The sequence below is a fragment of the Dasypus novemcinctus genome, unplaced genomic scaffold (genome assembly GCF_030445035.2).
Source record: "Dasypus novemcinctus isolate mDasNov1 unplaced genomic scaffold, mDasNov1.1.hap2 scaffold_108, whole genome shotgun sequence".
NCBI classification, from domain to species: Eukaryota; Metazoa; Chordata; class Mammalia; order Cingulata; family Dasypodidae; genus Dasypus; species Dasypus novemcinctus.
In genome coordinates this window covers 1,723,059-1,735,852 of record NW_026688147.1, presented here as the reverse complement: position 1 = coordinate 1,735,852, position 12,794 = coordinate 1,723,059, and the positions used below count along the sequence as shown (strand labels likewise).

General features: G+C 47.7%; 1 long non-coding RNA gene across 1 annotated transcript; it reads right to left on the bottom strand.

The window, feature by feature from the left end:
- Positions 1-3,191: 3,191 nt before the first annotated feature.
- Positions 3,192-6,077, bottom strand: LOC131277497 (uncharacterized). The gene is made up of 2 exons (XR_009184658.1): positions 5,693-6,077; positions 3,192-3,406 (listed from the first exon to the last, which is right to left on the bottom strand). It is a non-coding gene; the product is annotated as an uncharacterized lncRNA (long non-coding RNA).
- Positions 6,078-12,794: the final 6,717 nt, after the last annotated feature.

Sequence of the window (12,794 nt, the reverse complement as noted above, 5' to 3'; positions counted from 1 at the left end):
CATAAAAAGTGTAGGAATTTCCATATGCCCTGTTCCTCGTAGCTCCCACATTTTCCCACATAAACAACATCTTTCATTACGGACATACATTAATTGCAATTGATAAACACATTTCAGGATATTGCTAATGAGCATTGATTATAGTTTACATTGTAGTTGACACTCTCTCCCACATAATTTTGTAGGTTATGGGAAGACATATAATGGCCTATATCTGTCATTGCAAAGCCATTCAGAACAACTCCAAGTCCCCAAAATGCCCCCGTGTTACAACTGTTTTTCCCTCTCCTTTCCCTCAGATCCTCCAGCGGTCACTGCCTCCACACCAATGTTATAATTTCTTCCATTGCTAGAATTACAATAAGTAACAATAAGTATAGACAATAAGGCTATAGAAGAATACCAGTAAGTCCACTCTAGTCCATAGTTCTTTCCCATTCTTAAGGATTCTGGGATGGTGATGCCCAATCCACTTCTAATTGAGAGGGGAGTTTGATCCCATTATGGATGGGATGCTCTTGCTGGCAGTTGTAGGCTTTCTTATTTCCTTGGTATAGTGGTTGCCCATCCTCACCTCTTTGTTAATTGCCCTGGGTGGGTCCAATGAACTGGAGAGTAGGTGTTGCAACTCCACTGAGGCTCAGGGCACAGCTGGCACATGGGCAGTCCAAAGACTTAAGTTTCTTGGGTGTACACCTACTAACACCATCACCAAGTATAAGTTCAAATAGAAGGGACAGATGAGCTATGTGCAGGGAAGTCATAACTGAGTCCCAACTCTGTCACAATGGGGAGCACAAACCCCAAGGTAGGCCCACTGGGAAGGTAACAAATTCCTGACATATCTACCATGACCATAGGACCTAGGTGTCTCCAGAGCTCTCAGGAGACTCACTATTTGGGGTAGTATCTATTTTGGCAGTCTATGAGATCCTGCTGAGATGTGCATAAGTGCTACCTCTGAAATGACCTCCCAATTCACTTTGAAGTCTCTCAGCCTTCTGAACTCGTTTGTTTTTACATTCCCACCCCCACCCCCTTTCTTTTACATCTTTTTCCAGTTACCCTGCTATTTGATTGGTGATGGTAATCCCTCAGTGTACAGAAGGCTCATTCCTAGGAGTCATGTCCTACTCTGGGGGGAAGACAACGCATTTGTATGCTGAATTTGTCTTAGAAAGAGGCTACATTTGAGCAACAAGGAGGATCTCAGAAGGTAACTTTTAGGCACCCTAAACACAAGGCTAAGTTTCAATTTCAAGAACAAAGGCTCATAAGCATAGTCATCAATATCAAGGGTCCATCAATGGGCCATTTTTCTTCACTAGTCATTGCCCCTGTTCTTGGGGGATTGCTGCTGTTCCATTAGAGAGTGTAGCAGAGCTCTCCAGGATTAGAATTCAATATTCTCTCAGTTTTTGTGTGACTCTGCACCCACTGTGACATTGCCACATGAATATTTGAAAACATTTATATACCTAGAAAAGAACAGTTAACCTCCTACCAAACATCAGACTATGGGCATATCTCCTTTTACTGAGTTTTGCTTTATTGCACTTTGCAGATATTGTGTTTGTTTGTTTTTTTAAATAGACTGAGGGTTTGTGGCAATCCTGTGTCAAGCAAGTCTATCAGTGCCAGTTTTCCAACAACGTGTGCTTGCCTCATCAGTGTCACATTTTATTTTGCCCGTTTTCCAACAACATGTGCTCGCTTCATCTGTGTCACATTTTAATTGAAGTATATGTATTTAAAAATAAAAAATAATGTTATAGCATACTTAAAAGACTATAGTATATGTGCACTGGGAAACCAAAACATGCATGTAACTCACTTTATTATGGTGGTCTGGAACTGAACCTGCCAAATCTCTGAGGTATACCTATATAATAAATCCCAGGTGGATTAAAGATCCAATGGGGAAAAATTAGTAAAATATTTGCAGTAACACATTTAGTGAAATAATCTTATGCATGATGGGAAAGTCAGGAACCATTAAATGACATGTAGATTTGGTCACACAAATCTTAAAAACACAACGCAATAGAAAAAATGAGTTGGGGAGCAGGAAGGCGATTCCTAGAAAATACAGATGGCCAATAAACATTTGACAAAATGCTCAACTTCATTATTGCTCACTCAAATGCAATTTAAATACATGACAAGACACCCTTTTCCACTGAATTGAGTGGCAAAAGCTAACAGGACAAAAAAACTGTACGGTGGAGGTGGGGGTGACACAGCCACCTTCACTCTCTGCTGGGGAGGTGTGACATCTATCATTCAGAATCACTATCTACTGACATTACACTAGTAGTCCCACTCTTAACATTCAGTCTGCCGCTTGAAGGAGCATGGGCCCCAGTAGAATGACATGCAAGGATGTTTACTACAGCATTGTGGATAGAGACCAAAGATGGAAAGAACCTGAAAGATTATAAGCTGGGGAACTGGTGAGTAAGGCCCATAAAATACACCACTTCGAAAAAGAATGTATTTGATCCACACACATTGGTCTTGAGGAAGGTCTACATATACTGGACATAATGGTAAATTGTATGATACACTGAACATAACAAAGAGAAAAGAAAATTGGTTTCCATATTTGTGTACGTTTTGCATAGAAAGCACAGTTACAAATTTGTTATTTCAGGGAATTGAGGTGGTTGGGGTTAACTAATTTTAGTGTTTATCTTTATAGGCCTTGGCATTGTTAAAACTTTTTTAAAAGAAAAGAGTAATGACTTTTCATATATTTAGCTTTTACCAGAATATGATCCTGAGACAAGTTTGAAGGACAAAGCAGAAGGTGTTGAAGTCTGTTGAGACTCTTTCCAATCACACAAAAAAGGTGTGCTGTGAAATTTATGAGAGTGAATCTTTATAGCTCAGATACAACCTAAACTAAAGTCTCCCAGAGAAGAGTGAAATTTCTGACTTGGTTTAAAAATGCACTCAGAAATAATTAGGATTTGTAGAGTTCAGAGATTCAGACTTTTTAATCAAATGGCTATTGTGCGTGCTAAACCCTTTAAAACCCTTGAAGTGAATCAAGGAATACTAAGACTCATACACCTTCAACACTTGAAACCATCTAGAAATCTCATACAGCAGGAACTGGTCTTATAGGACAAGACAGAAATGGGGTCAATTTACCAAAGAAAAGGCCAGCTATTTCACATAGCTCCAAGTAAATGAAAGTTTTCCCTTTTAATAAAGTTATGGAGACAGGTCAAAAGAGAAGCGACTTAATTTTCAGAAGGGGCACAAGGAAACTGTTCGCCCTAAGTGAAATAATGCCATACACTTTTTGTTTTTACCTTATAGAAAGGATATTCTAGGACTGAGGCTAAGTACACTTGTGTCAGTTGTGCTAGACTCAGTCTGTCCAGACATGATTCTTCACCTGAAATGAAAAGCATCCCAATCAGTTACATTTCAATTTTCCTACACGTAATGAAAAAAATCATGAACATCCAGCACTAATTCATTCATTCCAGAAGTGTGATGGATTTTTAAGTGACACTAGAAAATGAACTTGTTAGAATTATGCCCTCATGCTTGCTTAACCAGTGACATCTTATTTTGACTTCTACAAACCCAAGCTCCTAACTTCTGCTCCTTGTTGGGAGTCAGGCAGTTACAGCAGCAGACCCCTGCTAATGGGAGCATCTCGATGATCCCCCACAGGATCATGAATGGCCTGTTGAGGTGCTGATGTCTTCCCCCTATAGGAAACACATCCACCAGCCCATCAAGCCACTGAACCACCACCATGGCAGCGCCAACCATGTGAGGGCTGACTTCTAAGGAAGAACGACATCCCCAGCATCAAGGCTCCCAGCTTTAGGTACTTTTCTCCAGCCTGAGGGTCACCTCAGGCCCCAAAGGCCCAGGAGCTCCTTTCACGGGGAAGGAGGGACACCTGGGGCCTTAAATCCTCATTGTGCTGACATCTCAAAATTGCAGAGATTCCCCCATTTGGCCTTATGGTGGGGACAATGAACGACAAGAGATAATGGGCGATAATGCTGGGCCATCTGAATTTCCTCATATAGTCTGCCCATCAACCCTGTAGTGGTGTTAGACAAAGCAGGTGACATCTAGTAGCAAGTGAAACCAAGATTCAAACCATTTTAGTATTCACTGCGTAGCACTAGTCTCTGATGATGACCCTGAAGAATTTGAGGTGACATTCACATAAATGGTTAGAGATTAGCAAAACATTTCCCAGTGTCCCTGTTGGAAGTGTTGGAGCCATGCATATGAAGATAATTTTGAACACAGCATCTTCTTGCCATTAGTCTTCAAAATTAAAGCAGAGAAAGGAAAATGATTAAAAAGAGCTGTACTTGTGAGCATCACCTCTTAAGCAATGGAGGTATTCTCCGGTCAGTAGGCGGCAGCAAAGCTTAGATTTATTGGCCACCCTTGAAACTCTGGATGGTCCCTGGATCCTGTAATTGCTGGGCAGAGCAGTAGCTGCAGAAGGGTACAGTGACACTTCCGGCTGAGCAAAAGGGGAGCAGTTTCTCTTGCACTGTTTACCTTCCTCCCAGTGAAGAAGCACTTTGCCTGAGCCAGGCCTGGAGGCAGAGGGATGGTGCTGCTGGGAGAGGTGCCTGTGGAGTGTGTGGTCCTAAAGTTGCTGCCTTCCAAGCCTTCGTAGGCTGGTGCATAAGGAACTTGGGGAATGCTTGTCAGATGGAAGGAAAACTAGGGAGGAGCAGAAATCAGTGTAGTTGAGATAGTCCTGGGGAAGAAGAGCAGTCAGTTCCCTCCAAAAATGCTACACCACCACAAGGGCTTGGGCCACAAATCCAGAGGTGATTTTGGCTCATTGGTGAACTGAGCACCTCTGGAGGCTGAGATATTCCCAAAATTTCAAATAAGTGTAGTCAAAATAGTGGAGGATAGTCAATGAAACATGCCATGGAATTGCTTAGGGCAGCACCTGGCAAACAGTGAAGGGAATGCTTAGTCAAAGGCAGGTGCTATCGTCGCTTCTCATAGAGGTGCCTAGGGTGCTTTCTTTTCCAGTCAGATTTTATTGACACAGCTTTTGGTGAGGGTATGTGTAAGGAAGGGTAGGAGGAGCACAGACTGGCTTGCTGGGTCATACTTCTAGGGGTGCCATAATTCTAGGGTTCCCTACTGCTAGTGTGCTGTACTTCTAGGGGTGTCATACTTCTAGGGTCCTCTACTTCTAGGGGTGCCACTGTGAATGTGTGGTTACTGTTTTTGTTAATTAGCATCAAGGACATGGTACTGAAAAATCTCTAAAACCTCTGCCTGCAGCAAGGACCTGCAGGCAAGAAGCCCCCTGAGAGGGGTGCTCGTTGGTCCCGGCCTGAGACCGCCCCCTCCCCTGCCTGCCTGTCCACCTGCACTCCCTGCTGCCTACCCCTTCTGAAAGCTGCACCGTCCTCGTCCCCCCTTTCTGCCGCCTGCACATCAATGGGCTCAGACTCAGGGCCACCACAGATGCTCTTCCCTCTGCCTGGAATGACCGACTGTTCCCCAGATTTCACAAGTCTGGCTCCTCATTATCATTTATGTTTCAAGCCGGTCTTCCTAGAGCCGCCCTGGTTAAAGTATTCCCAAGGGCAGTTAAGTTCCCCTTCTCCTTTTTACTGATACACACACATTCGAGGCTTTAGAATTAAGTGAATTTTCGACAAAAGGAACGCACCTCTTGAACCAGCATTTGACTCAAGAAACAGCAGAGCGCTGCGGAACAGTTCAGTTTTGCCAGATATCACTTGGCTGGATTCGATTCGTGCTGCTGCACACTAGCACCTGCCAGTTCCGTGAGCGGTGACCCCTCGTGGTGACCGAGGCGCTGAAAACTAACTCGTTGCACGTTGACACGATGCTGCTGCGGACACACTGAGTTAATATATGATGGCAGTGAATTCCACCTGTGCCTTCCACTACTGTTCCGCGGCTCCTGGAGGGTTTCAGATGCCGCGCTGGGGTGGCCTGCACTTCTTCCAGACAGCCCGCTTGGGACCCTCCGCGAGCTCAAGGGCAAGGGCAAGGGCAAGCAGGCGGAGGCCCCCAGTCCAGCAGACGCGGCTCCTCGCGTCCCAAGTGGGCGCTCCAGGGACCCGCAGGGAGACGGGAGGGCACAGTACCATCCCCATCCTGGCAGCGCCCTCGGCCCTGAGCCCCTAGCCCTGCGCCCCAGCCCTGCGCCCCCCGCCCAGCTTTGTGACGCGAGGCTGCGGTTTCCTGGCAACTGCCGAACGCGAGCGCCGGGCAGCCAGGCAGGCGGACTCGGGCGGGGCCCCCGGCCGGGTGGGACCGACCTGGCCTGGGCGGAGAAGCTGGATGGGGGCGGCCTGGGGGACGAGGAGATCGCCGCCGCCACGCTGCGGGGCAAGCCCCGGCCGCCGCCCATCTCGGCGCTGTCCGCCTTCAGCTACTTCCCGCCGCGGCGCCTGGACCCCGAGGAGCACAGCGACTTCTCCCGCCAGGCCAGGGTGAGACGGGAGGGGCGGCATGGAGCGGCCGGGGTGAGGCGGTGCTGGAGGCAGGGCTCCCCTGCCAGGGAGCGGCTGGGGCGGGGCTGTGCCCCGGCCACCGCCCACCTCCGCGCTGTCCGCCTTCAGCTACTTCCCGCCGCGGATCCTGGACCCCAAGGAGCGCAGCGACTTCTCCCGCCAGGCCAGGGTGAGACGGGAGGGGCGTCATCGAGCGGCGGGGGTGAGGCGGGGCTGGGGGCAGGTCTCCCCTGCCAGGGAGCGGCTGGGGCGGGGTTGTGCCACCGGAGTGGGGACTGGACACCCAGCGGCACCGCGTGGAAGAGGTCTGGGGGCCAGGCAGGAGGTGGGGGCGGGGCCCGGGCAGTGTGGGGGATGCTTCTGTAGGGGGTAGGAGCAGGACATCATACTGGGAAAGGTCTACCGGGAAGGTCAAGTGACAGGAGGGGGGAGGAGATTGCTCACCAGGGAGGAAGACTCGATGGGGCGCCCAGGAGTGGAAGGGGCAGGGGCTGCTCGGCGGGGTCGGTGGAACAGGCACCTGGACCCTGAAAAGCAGAGCTTCTATTACTGAGAGACACAGATGCACTCCTCCCCCCCAGAGCTGGAGGGGCCCCGCGGCAATCCGGGGGTGCTCGAAGAGTCTAGAAAGGGAGCCCCGAGGCTATCCAGTGTGCAGGATGCGGCCCCCTGAGCAGTATGTGAAGTGGTTCCCGGGGCTGTGAATAAGCAGCCAGGCTGATGGACGGTCCTGGGCCACGGGAACCCTCGGGCCGCCTTCCCACCCGCCAAGACCCAGGAATAGGTCTGCACCATCTGGCCCGGCCCCTCTGGGAAGGTGTGTGTGGTGGGAAGAGCTCTGGGGTCTAAGCACCTGAAGCACCCAAGAGAGGGCAGCAGGAAGGAAGAGAAGGGTGTTCAGAGTTGTCCAGGTCACCCATTCCTTTCTTTTCAACATTGTTTCTGTCCGTCCCCAGGGCGTTCCTCAGGGCATCTGATTAGATAAAAGCCTTGGTTGGGGACCCTCAACCTGGCAGACAGCTGGGCACCTGGGCTATCCTTCAGCCCTCCTGGAGGGATGGGACTGCCAGAAGAGGGACACCTCACTTTTCTCAGGCTGCTGTCACAAGTGCCACGAACTAGGTGGCTAAAAACACCAGGAACTGCTCTCTCAGCCCTGCAGGCTGAAGCCTCAAGTGCGTGGGCTGTGCTGGTGGGTCAGTCCTGGCCGCTGGGGCACCTGTCCCTTGGCCAGCAAGCCTTGGGTTTTTAGTGCCTCCTCAGTCACCCTTTGGCCTGCTCTGTCTCTCTTCCCATGGCACCCTCCCCTTCTATCTGTGCCCACACCCCCTTTCTAAAGACACCAGCCATCCTGGACTAAAGGTCCACCCACTGCAGTCGTCCTCATTCAGTTTAAATGATTCTGCTTGCAATAACGCTTTTGCAAAAAGTTCATGTTCCCAGGTACCTGGGATTAGGACTTCAAGGTATCTTTTTGGGGCACACAGCTCAACCCATAACGTGGAACACAGATTCCTTTGGAAAAGAAGTTAATGGTGTGTAAAATAATCCCAAAAAATGCCTCCTTCCTCTTCTCCTAGCCACCCAATATTAGTGGTGCCCAGGTGAGTCCCCAGTTCTGGTCAATTCTCACTGGAGTACTAGTGGGAGGCCTCTTGAGTCTCATGAGCTTCAATTCACACACAGAAGCATAGTTTCCAGTTGAAGCAACTATGGCCCTCAGTCTTCCCCCCGGGATGTCTCTTGAATCCAAGGTACCCCTCTGCCTGGCTTCTAGCATGTGGAAGGACTGGATGGAGGAAGGAAGGAAGGGGACTTCTGGGGCCATCTGACAAGGTACCTGTCTCTGCTGGCCATTGAAACGGAGATGGGTGGAAAGGAAGGATTCCTGACCTTCTGCCAACACACACTTCATATATTTTCTTCCTGTAAGCAATAGGTTTTGAACAACTGTAAATAGTTTCACTTATTAAATGGGGTTTACATTTTGAGTCTACGGTACCTATGATACTGCCAGTGAGTTGATGGCCATCATGTGATAATAGTGAAAAAGCCAGGACTCTTGGTGCCTGAAGTTGTTCAATGCTTCTTTATTGAGAGAATATAAAATTCATCTGGATTTTCAGAAAACAAAGAGAGTTCATGCTACACCGTTTTGTTTGTACCTTTGAGGAGTCCTTTTCCATAGCACCCTAAGGTGGATTGTAGACTGCTCCTTGATAGGGTGTCACTGATGGAAAGTACTGCTGAGGACTGCACAGTGGGGCTTGTGGCTTCTGAAGCTCAAATGCAGTGAAGAACAGAGCAGAACCCCTGCCCCTTGCGGGCCAGGCCCAAGACGGAGAAGGGCAGAGTGAGCCTGAAGACTCAGTGTCTCCTTCTTGAATTTGCCGGTCTGATAAGCAGTCCCACCTTCCAGGGCTGACTGAACAATGGCCGGAGAGGGGCCTGGAGGTAGGAAGTGACTGGGGCTCTGCCCCTTGGAGGAAAATCAAGAATGAGCCATTAGCACGCCTTTCTATATGACACTGTTGGCACACTAAGGCCTGTGGGCCAAATCTGGCCCCCAGCCAGTTTTGATAAAGTTTTATTAGAACATAGCCACACCCATTCATTTCTCTATCCTCCCTGTGTAGGATGTTGGGGTTGAGTGATAGTGACAGAGCCCCTCGGACAGGAGAGTTCCCACCTGGCCCTTCACAGAGAAAGTCGCTGACTCCTGCTCCAATGCCTTACTGCCACCTGGAAAATGGGAATTGTCTTTAGAATACATTCATTCAAATGGGATTTTATGTATTTAAAGCATTTCATAGCCATTTTGATTAGCTGGGGTTACAGGCAAATTCAAGTCCTGGAGCTTTGTGTATGCCAAAAGGAAATTATGCAACTGAAATAAATATTAATTAAAATCTAAAGAAAAGAGCCTTAAAAGCAACAAGAACAGCAAAAGGCATTTCAAAGTCCATTTGTACCAATGTTCACACCATGGTATTGGGATTATGGGCACTGGTATTTGATCAACTCCAGGGCTCCAGGAGCAGTTTCTCCAATCTTGGGATCATTGATCATAAAGAGTGTGAATTCTGTACTACAGGTTTGCTGAAGGACCAAACTGCCCCAAAATTCATTGCAGGTACTTTCAGCCCCTAACAAAGCTGATCAAATTACTTCTTTTTTTTTTTTTTTTTTTAATTTTTTTATTTTTTATTGACTTTGTAATAATATTACATTAAAAATATATATGTGAGGTCCCATTCAACCCCACCCCCCCACCCCCCCTCTCCCCCCCCCCAACAACACTCGTTCCCATCATCATGACACATCCATTGGATTTGGTAAGTACATCTTTGGGCACCTCTGCACCTCATATACATTGGTTCACATCATGGCCCATACTCTCCTCTATTCCATCATGTAGGCCCTGTGAGGATTTACAATGTCCGGTGATTACCTCTGAAGCACCATCCAGGGCAGCTCCATGTCCCGAAGACGCCTCCACCTCTCATCTCTTCCTGCCTTTCCCCATACCCTTTGTCCATTATGTCCACTTTTCCCAATCCAATGCCACCTCTTCTATGTGGACACTGGATTGGTTGTACTTCTTAAGTCAATTTCCTTGGAGCACAGTTAACAGTAGTCAGTGTGTTGGTTAGCATCCCAGGCTGAGGAGTCCTGGGTGGAAGTATCAGCTCTACAGTGACTAGCTATGGAGACTTCACAAGTCACAGCCTCTCTGTCTCACTTTGCCATTCAAGGCAGATCAAACAGAACCGACCTCATGGATCAATTATGAGAATGAATGTAATTAGCATGCATACAGTGGCTCACAGTAAGCCCTGGGTCAGTGGAGCTCTAATTACTGTTTTGTTTTTAGTTTTTAATTTTTTAATTATCTTTTTTAAAGTTAATAGATCACACAAAAAGTTACATTAAAAAACATAAGAGGTTCCCATATACTCCACTCCCCACTCCCATCAATTTTTTAGTTGTATTTTTTAAAGATACATAGATCACAAAAAATGTTACATTCAAAAAATATAAGAGGTTCCCATATACCCACACCCCCCTCACTCCACTCCTCCCACATCATCAACCTCTTTCATTAGTGTGGCACATTCATTCTATTTGGTGAATACATTTTGGAGCACTGCTACACCCCATAGACTAATTGGCTTTGGCTAGTGATGGTCAGTGCCCTTTTGCTAAGGACTGGATCCACTGGGCCAAGCCTTTCCTTCCTGATCTGGTCACTGTCAGAGATGCACATGATAGAACCTTCAACCTGGGGGCTTAAATAAGCAGTTCTGGGGCATTGTCAGACTAGCCCTGGCAAACTGAGACAGTGGCTAAAAGGAAAGATAGACTTCCCATGCCAAGGTGTGTGTGCGTGTGTGTGTGTGTATGTGTGTGTGTGTGGCAGGGAGGCTCTGCTCAGTGCAGTCTCAGGAACCCAGGTGGAGGGCGGGTCACCAGTCAGGCTGTTGTCCTTTCAGTGTGAAGTCTCTGGAGCTCCTGGCCATGGGTGCTTACATGCTTCTGCCTGAAGAGTCACACATGGCTCCTTGGTCACATGCAAGCACCTAGCAGAGGAGCAGGGACAGTTACTCCTGTGGGTGGCCGGGAGTGCAGGAGAATTGGCTATTGGTGCCATCTACCACTCAGCTGATCCTGAAGTGCCCTCCAGGGTTGGGTCTCTGGCTCCATTTCCCACTGCTGGAAAGCCCTTGCTTCTCCTACCAAGTGCCCTTTCTCAGCCAGCAGCTCTATCTGCAGTACCAAGGTCTCCTCCACTGTCATGTCCGTTTCCTACCCCCAGCACCACCAACATCAGCAACCCTCCTTCTGTGTCACCCTGCACTTTGTTCACACCTCAGCTATTTCCTGAGGGAAAACTGATGGTACACAACAAGGGCCAAACCAGGATCAGGAAACACTGAATTTCAACAATACTCAAAACACAAAGGTCCAAATGGATATCAAGAGAGAAAGGTAAATGGAGTTTGTTTTGCTTTGTGTTTTTATTTTTTTAATTCATTTTTTAAAATATTACATTAAAAAAATATGAGGTCTGCATGTACCCCCCATCGCCCTAACCCCACTACTCCCCCCATAGCAACATTCTCCTCCATCATCATGACACATTCATTGCATTTGGTGAATACATCTCTGAGCAGCGCTGCACCTCATGGTCAATGGTCCACATCATAGCCCACACTCTACCACATTCCATCCAGTGGGCCATGGGAAGATCTACAATGTCCAGTAATTGTCCCTGCACCACCACCCAGGACAACTCCAAGTCCCGAGAATGCCTCCACATCTCATCTCTTCCTCCCATTCCCCACACCCAGCAGCCACCATGGCCACTTTTTCCACACCAATGCCACATTTTCTTTGAATACTAACCACAATAATTCATGAATAGAATATCAGTAAGTCCACTCTAATCCATATTCTATCCCTCCATCCTGTGGACCTTAGATTGGCTGTGTCCATCCCACATCTATGTCAACAGGGGGCTCAGATTCCACATGGATGCTGGATGCATTCCTCCTGCCTTCAGTTGTAGGCACTCTAGGCTCCATGGTATGGTGATTGACCTTCTTCATCTCCATGTTATCTGAGTGGGGTAAGTTCAATAAACCAGAGTGTAGGAGTTGAAGTCTTTTGAGGCTCAGGGCCTGACTTTCACATGGTCAGTCCAGAGATTCAGATGCCCTAGAAATATCTTAAACCCCAGCACCAACTCAATTCTGATAAATTAACAGGAAAGGCTTGTGAAAAGAGATCACATCTGAGTCCAGCTCTATCACACATAAACACAAACTCCAAAGAAGGGCCAACTGACATGGCACTGAACTCCATCTGCCATGACCATAAGACCTGTGGGTCTCTGTATCCCTCAGAAGAACCAATACCTGGGGTTGTATCTACTTTACCTGTCTCTGAGACTCTGCTCAGGTGTGCATAATGGCAAACACTCTGAAAACCTCCAGGCTCTTTTTTAGAGACTCATAGCCATATAAACTCATTTGTCCTTTCCATTTCCCCCTTGATTTAGGCCAAAAAGCATTTTTAACTCCTGTTATTATATGTAGACAGGGATATTCTGCTGGTCCGAGTTGAACCATTTATTCAAGGTCATTGTCTAGTTACGTCATCAGCTGGTACTTGGTAGTGATCCCTTGGCACCAGGGAGGCTCATCCCCAGGAGTCATGTCCCATGCTGGGGGAGGGAAGGTAATGCATTTACATGCTGAGTTTCACTTTGAGACTTGCCATATTTGA